This window comes from Primulina eburnea, chromosome 9 (genome assembly GCF_022965805.1).
Source record: "Primulina eburnea isolate SZY01 chromosome 9, ASM2296580v1, whole genome shotgun sequence".
Classification (NCBI taxonomy): Eukaryota; Viridiplantae; Streptophyta; class Magnoliopsida; order Lamiales; family Gesneriaceae; genus Primulina; species Primulina eburnea.
In genome coordinates this window covers 229155-235104 of record NC_133109.1, presented here as the reverse complement: position 1 = coordinate 235104, position 5950 = coordinate 229155, and the positions used below count along the sequence as shown (strand labels likewise).

At 29.1% G+C, this 5950-nt stretch overlaps 1 pseudogene; it reads right to left on the bottom strand.

Annotated features, from left to right (window-relative positions):
• Positions 1-2534: 2534 nt before the first annotated feature.
• LOC140842090 (uncharacterized) lies at positions 2535-3763 on the bottom strand (annotated as a pseudogene).
• Between the last annotated feature and the right edge of the window lie 2187 nt (positions 3764-5950).

Sequence of the window (5950 nt, the reverse complement as noted above, 5' to 3'; positions counted from 1 at the left end):
CGTAGACACAATACCATTAGACAACTACTCTCAACCGGAGTTATCTCTGTTGACTATGTAAAGTCAAAGGATAATATAGTAACAGATACTCGAACTATTTATGATACTCGAACTATTTATGATACTTGAACGATTATAATGACCTTTTAATATATAATAAAGTAAATTGTGAGTTTAGTCAAACTCAACTGAGATTTAAATGACTATAATGGTCTTTTAATATATATATATATATATATATATTATGGTTTGAACATGAAGAGCCTCTCTTCACGAGTGATGAAATAGGTGTAACGGTTAGTCCAACTCAAGTGAGATTTAAATGACAATAATGGTCTTTTAATATATACATACATACATATATATATATATATATATATATATATATATATATATATATATATATATATATATATATATAGTGATAATCTTGTGTATGTGTGTGTGTAATCTTGTGTATATGTATATATACAATTGGGAGAGGGGGGGGGGGGGGGGGGGGTGGATTTGAGTTAAACTCTTGAATTTTTTTTTATGTGGAATTGGTACCCAGGCATAAATAATAAAGTAAATTGTGACAGATACTCGAACTATATATGTTACTTGAACGATTATAATGACCTTTTAATGAACACATATATATACTATAGAGGCTATTCATATGGTCAATTTGATAAATTTAATTATCCTTAATTTAATATATTTTTTAAATAAAAAATTTATTGTCGTATATCCCGTGATAATTATTTTTTATTTAAACTACAAAAAAACGCTAAACGACAACGGATAATATCCGTTGTCGTATGTCATTTAATGGTTAGTCAAACTCAAGTGAGATTTAAATGACTATAATGGTCTTTTAATATATATATATATATATATATATATATATATATATATTTATTTATATATTGTGGTTTGGACATGAAGAACTTCTTTTCACGAGTGATGAAATAGGTGTAACGGTTAGTCCAACTCAAGTGAGATTTAAATGACTATAATGGTTTTTTAATATATATATATATATATATGCTGAATTGAAATAATTAAATAATCTTCAACAAAAATGATAATCTTGTGTATGTGTGTGTGTATAATCTTGTGTATATGTTTGGTTTGAATATGTAAAAGGCTCCCAGACATAAATAATAAAGTAAATTGTCACAGATACTCGAACTATTTATGATACTTGAATGATTATAATGACCTTTTAATGAACACATATATACTATAGAGGCTATTCATATGGTCAATCTGATAAATTTAATTATCCTTAATTTAATAGATTTTTTAAATAAAAAATTTATTGTCGTATATCTCGTGATAATTATTTTTTATTTAAACTACAAAAAAAAAACGCTAAACGACAACGGATAGTATGTCATTTAATGGTTAGTCCAACTCAAGTGAAATTTAAATGACTATAATGGTCTTTTAATATATATTAATATATATATATATATATATATATATATATATATATATATATATATATATATATATATATATATATATATATATTGTGGTTTGAACATGAATGGCCTCTCTTCACGAGTGATGAAATAGGTGTAACGGTTAGTCCAATGGTTTGAACATGAATGGCCTCTCTTCACGAGTGATGAAATAGGTGTAACGGTTAGTCCAACTCAAGTGAGATTTAAATGACTATAATGGTCTTTTAATATATATATATATATATATATATATATATATATATATATATATATATATATATATATGCTGAATTGAAATAAATAAATAATCTTCAACATATAGTGATAATCTTGTTGTGTGTGTGTGTGTATAATCTTGTGTATATGTATATATACAATTGAGAGGGGGGGGGGGGGGGGTGAGATTTGAGTTAAACTTGGTTTGAATATGTAAAAGGCTCCCCGACATAAATAATAAAGTAAATTGTGAGTTTGTAACAGATACTCCAACTATTTATGATGTTTGAACGATTATAAAGACCTTTTAATGAACACATATATACTATAGAGGCTATTAATATGATCAATGTGATAAATTTAATTATCCTTAATTTAATAGTTTTTTTAAATAAAAAAATTAATTATCATATTTCCCGTGATAATTAGTTTTTATTTACACTACAACAAAAAGATAAACGACAACTGATATTATCATCTGTTGTCATAGGTCATTTAAAACTGTTGTAACTGACAGTGTTGTTGAAAGTGCGTTCAACGAGTTGTCGTAGCTATCATTTGCGACGGTTTTTCTCTAAACTAGCGACGGCTTTATGAACAACCGTCGCTAAGTAAATTGTGAGTTTGCAACAGATACTCCAACTATTTATGATATATGAATGATTATAATGACTTTTTAATAAACACATATATACTATAGAGGCAATTCATATGGTCAATGTAATAAATTTAATTATCCTTAATTTAATAGTTTTTTTAAATAAAAACATTCATTGTCATATATTCCGTGATAATTATTTTTTATTTACACTACAACAAAAACGCTAAACGACAACGGGTATTATCCGTTAACTCTATATACACCTAAACATCCACTGAATTAAGGATGAAGAGATCTTGAAGGTCTAACACACAAATAAACTTAACAAAGGAAAAAAAAAAGTAAAGCAAAGCAAAAAGGGAAATTTTGGGTATTAAATGCATTTCAGTTTTGAGTGAAAATTTCATCAAGATTTCTGGTTTTTTCTATTGCATGCGCCTCCACGGAACCCCATGCTTAAAGCTTATAATAATGTATTTTTATTTTAAAAAATTGGAGACTTTATTTTCATAAATATATAAATTAGATAGTTAAATTATTATGTCGAAAATGTTCAATAACTGAATCATACTTATAAGTATAAATTCATGCACAATTTGTTTTCAACATAAAATTAATAAAGTAAGATAAATGTATAAATTAATCATAAATTTGTGTACCAATATATTAGAGTTAAAAAAGCTCCTCCTCTTAAATCTTTTGATCATTTTTTTCATTCTTGAAATCATCACTAAGAGAAAACTTCCCCTCCTCCTTGAAGCTCCCCCACCGCCCCGAGCCAAAGTTTCTAGCTCCGCCCCTCTTCTCATCCTCTTCCTCGGCTGCCACCACACCTTTCCGGAACGAGAACGTGCATGCAAGCGACAGCGAACGGCCGATGTATGGCTCGTCAAGGACCGTGACGGGCGAGGACATTATAGTCATCTCACTATCATCATTCAACAATCTTAAAGGCAGGTCCAAATGCCTTCCCACCACGTTTTTGGAAGGAGGACCGCGTCCAATAACAGTATATGGTGGTGTCGCAGTGGCCTTGGCGGCCATTCCCTTCTCCGGTGCCACCTCCCACTTGAATGGAATGGAATGAGACTAATGAAGTGGTGGTGTCAGCATTTGAATCGGCTACCTTGGCTTTGTTGGAAGTTTGGATAAAGAAAGTTTAGGTGTGGAGTTTGGCCCATTCACATAGTGATCATCTTCTTTTAACCCCATTGTAATACCAACATGAACTTATAAATCTAGTTCTCCTTGGCTTGGAGATTTTATACGCATATAGTGATAATCTTGTGTATGTGTGTGTATAATCTTGTGTATATGTATATATACAATTGAGAGAGGGGGGGGGGGGGGGGGGGGGGGGGGTTGAGTTACACTTGGTTTTAATATGGAAAGGCTCCCTGGCATAAATAATAAAGTAAATTGTGAGTTTGTAACAGATACTCGAACTATTTATGATATTTGAACGATTATAATAACCTTTTAATGAACACATATATACTATAGAGGCTATTCATATGGTCAATGTGATATATTTAATTATCCTTAATTTAATAGTTTTTTTAAATAAAAAAATTCATTGTCATATATCCTGTGATAATTATTTTTTATTTACACTACAACAAAAAAGATAAACGACAACAGATATTATCATCTATTGTCGTAGGTCCTTTAAAACTGTTGTAACTGACAGTGTTGTTGAAAGTGCGTTCAACAAGTTTCGTAGCTATCATTTGCGACGGTTTTCAAATTAGCGACTGTAAATTATCGACGGTTTTTCTCTAAACTAGCGACAGCTTTATGAACAACCATCGCTAAGTAAATTGTGAGTTTGCAACGGATACTCCAACTATTTATGATATTTGAATGATTATAATGACCTTTTAATGAACACATATATACTATAAAAGCTATTCATATGGTCAATGTGATAAATTTAATTATCCTTAATTTAATTGTTTTTTTAAAATAAAATAACTCATTTTCATATCTCCCGTGATAATTATTTTTTTATTTACACTTCAACAAAAATATATACGACAACAATATTATCCGTTGTCTTAGGTAATTTAAAATTGTTGTAACTGACGGTGTTGTTGAAAGTGCGTTCAACGAGTTTTCGTAGCTATCATTTGTGACGATTTTTCAAATTAGCGACGTCTTTATGAAAAACCGTCGTTAAATAAATTAGAAGTTTATAACGAATACTCCAACTATTTATGATATTTGAATGAATATGATGACTCTTTAATGAACACATATATACTATAGAGGCTATTCATATGGTCAATGTGATAAATTTAATTGTCCTTAATTTAATAGTTTTTTTAAATAAAAAAATTCATTGTCATATCTCCCGTGATAATTATTTTTATTTACAGTACAACAAAAACGCTAAACGACAATGGATAATATGCATTGTCGTAACTGACAGTGTTGTTGAAAGTGTGTTCAACGAGTTGTCGTAGCTATCATTTGCGACGGTTTTTCAAATTAGCGATGTTTGTCTCTAAACTGTCGCTAATTAGCGACAGCTTTATAAAAAACCTTTGCTAAGTAAATTGTGAGTTTGTAACGGATACTCCAATTATTTATGATATTTGAATGATTATAATGAGCTTTTAATGAACACATATATACTATAGAGGCTATTCATATGGTCAATGTGATAAATTTAAATTTCATTAATTTTATAGTTTTTTTAAATAAAAAAATTCATTGTGATATCTCCCGTTATAATTATTTTTTATTTGCACTACAACAAAAACGCTAAATGACAAAGTATATCATCCGTTGTCGTAACTGACAGTGTCGTTGAAAGTGCGTTCAACAAGTTGTCGTGGCTATCATTTGCGATGGTTTTTCAAATTAGCGATGGCTTTATCAAAAACCTTCGCTAAGTAAATTGTGAGTTTGTAACGGATACTCCAACTTTTTATGATATTTGAATGATTATAATGACCTTTTAATGAAAACATATATACTATAGAGGCTATTTATATGGTCAATGTGATAAATTTAATTATCCTTAATTTAATAGTTTTTTTAAACAAAAAAATTCATTGTCATATCTCTCGTGATAATTATTTTATATTTACACTACAACAAAAACACTAAACGACAACGGATCTGTTGTCGTTGGTCATTTAAAATTGTTGTAACTGATAGTGTTGTTGAAAGTGCATTCAACGAGTTGTCGTAGTATCATTTGCAACTGATGAAAAAACCATCTCTAAGTAAATTGTGAGTTCGTAACGGATTCTCCAACTATTTATGATATTTGAATGATTATAATGACCTTTTAATAAACACATATATATTATAGCGGCTATTCATATGGTCAATGTGATAAATTTAATTATCATTAATTTAATAAAAAATTTTAAATAAAAAAATTAATTGTCATATTTCTCGTGATACTTATTTTTTATTTACACTACAACAAAAACGCTATACGACAACGGATTAGGTCATTTAAAACTGTTGTAACTGGCAGTGTTGTTGAAAGTGAATTCAACGAGTTGTCATAGGTATCATTTGCGACGGTTTTCATATTACCGTCGCTAATTAGCGACGATTTTTCTCTAAACCGTCGCTAATTAAATTTTAATTTTGTAACAGATACTCCAACTATTTAAGACATTTGAATGATTATAATGACATTTTAATGAACACATATATA